The sequence below is a fragment of the Phascolarctos cinereus genome, unplaced genomic scaffold, assembly GCF_003287225.1.
Source record: "Phascolarctos cinereus isolate Bilbo 61053 unplaced genomic scaffold, phaCin_HiC Scaffold_9;HRSCAF=440, whole genome shotgun sequence".
Lineage (NCBI taxonomy): Eukaryota > Metazoa > Chordata > Mammalia > Diprotodontia > Phascolarctidae > Phascolarctos > Phascolarctos cinereus.
The window spans coordinates 169,438,661-169,440,952 of record NW_027556402.1 but is presented as its reverse complement, the minus strand read 5'-3'; the positions used below and the strand labels follow the sequence as shown (position 1 = coordinate 169,440,952).

At 38.6% G+C, this 2,292-nt stretch overlaps 1 pseudogene; it reads right to left on the bottom strand.

The window, feature by feature from the left end:
* Nucleotides 1-267: 267 nt before the first annotated feature.
* On the bottom strand, nt 268-901 carry LOC110213246 (large ribosomal subunit protein uL11 pseudogene; annotated as a pseudogene).
* Between the last annotated feature and the right edge of the window lie 1,391 nt (nt 902-2,292).

Here is a 2,292-nt window from a genome sequence, read left to right as displayed (position 1 = left end):
AGGCTGCACTCCTGACTTTCCAGTTTTCTCTTTCACACTTTTACTGAGTACCCCACCCCTGCCCTATCCCCTGTACTTCCTTTCTTTCCCCCTCCTCACAGCCCCTCATTTTTGCCTTCTTTTTATGTGTCTTTTCCCTTTAAATATACACTTTTGAGGGGAGAGATGGTTTCTTTCTGGTTTTATTTGTTTTCCAAGAACTTAGCAAAGTATTTGACTCATAGTAAGTCTTAATAAATGCTTTTTGTTGTTGTTGTTGTCAAATGTTAATTTATTGCAATAGTCTCCTTTGTAGTTTTTAATTTGCTGGGCATTCCACAGCACCACTTTTGATGTCATCAATGACATCATGAGGATGCCTGCCATCAGTGTTGCAGCCCACAGACTGGGCTGTTCCAAGTATTTCTTTAATGGTTTCAGAAAGGTCTCTTGCCAAGGGTCAGTGAGTCACCTGTCGAGCAATGTTGACAATCTCATCAAGAGTGGTGTTTCCATTGTGTTTAATATTTTTCTGCTTCTTTCTATCCCAAGGAGGTTCCTTTAGGGCTTTGATGATCAAGGCTGAAGCAGAAGGCACAACCTCAATCTGGGCCTGTCTATTCTGAATGGTAAATTTCACTGTGATCCTTAGCCCTTTCCAGTCACCAGTTGCTTTGGCAATGTCATCACCAACCTTTTTGGGAAACAAACCCAAGGGACCAATTTTGGGGACCAGAGCTGATGTGGCACCAACTTCACCACCAGTGCACCTTAAAAACACGACTTTAATTTCATTAGGCTCAAATTGGGAGGCATGGCAGCAACGAAGCTGGAGGGTTGGCCTGGGTGCTGCAGGGTGGCTGCTGGTGTCGGATGAACCCGGATTTGGGACCACCGAAAGAAGTTGTGCCTTCACCACCATGAGCTGGAAGCCAAAAGCTTAATAAATTTTTGATAACTGACATGTTGCTTGTTGACTTCCTGATGAATTAGTCAATGAATGAACAAAAATAATTTAAATGCCTACACTCTGCCAAATACTTGGAATACAAATATCAAAGTCAGACAGTCTCTTCCCTCAAGGAGCTTATGCTCTAACAAGAGAAATGACAGGTATAGGGGAGTGATGGTGAGTAAAGGCAGTTTTAATCTGGAGAGTCATAAAGATGTAGAATGAAACAAAAGGGTCAAATGACACATCCATTCTAGAAACAATGGTAGTACTGAACTTAGTAAGAGTAGGAGACAGAAAGTAGATTATCCTCCCTCCCATCCCATCCCTACCTGCCATCTCTTCAGCACCATGTATCAATATATCAGGCCCTTTCTAACTCTAATATCCTATGATTAGGATAAATTTCTATATTTTTTCAAATGTATTCTGTGATTGCACAATTAATAATTCATCTATTGATTATATTATTTCCAATGAGTTACTTACAATATTTTTCTAGCTAACACAAGTATTGATTATACATTCTCCTTTATATAAATAGAATTATGTGGTAAAATCAACAGTGAACAAGTAGCCAGGATATCTGTGTTCTAGTATGATTTCTTCCTCTCTATGGTGTGTGAAAGAGGGGAAGTTACCTAGCATCCTTCAAACTTGGGTCTTTTTTGCTCAAAATGTAGGGTTTGATTAGACCTTCTCCACTCCCCCTTCTACCTAATATTCAATGCTTCTATTCATTTTACCATGAGAAAAGGCTAATTAATAGAGATGTGGGCAAATCAGCTATAGTGAGTAAAAATATCAAATCCCAAAATCCAAGTATCTTTTGATTATGAAGCATTTGAGGAAAAAGTAAAAAAGTTTTAGTTTTATGTAAAGAAGCAAACGATCTTATTTATCCAAATAGGCCTAAGAGATGAAAATCAAAAGTCTGTCCTAGTTTGCACAGGGTAGTTCAGATCTTAAACCAGAGGAGCTGAGAGCCCAATCATCTTTAGATTTGCAGATGTAGTTGCTATGGACACTGCAATTTCAAGGTTAAAAATGCAACTATTCTACCCCATTCCCAGCAATAAAACTTAATGGGCACTTGTGTAGGCTTTCTCCTTTATTTTCTAATATCCTCAAAAATCAATTATGCTGAAGTTGACTGGATCAACCTTGTGATGATCTGATTTGGGTGAACTCAAATGAGCTCACATTGCTGGATTTTGATTGATTTTTATTGTATGTGGTTAGAAGTGAAGATATTTTTATCATATTATTTAACTTATTTCTCCTACTGTCCTGCCTCTTATTGCCTGATATGGCTGGAGCCTTTACCAAGGCTGTCAACAAATTCTAACTGGAACGAAGTC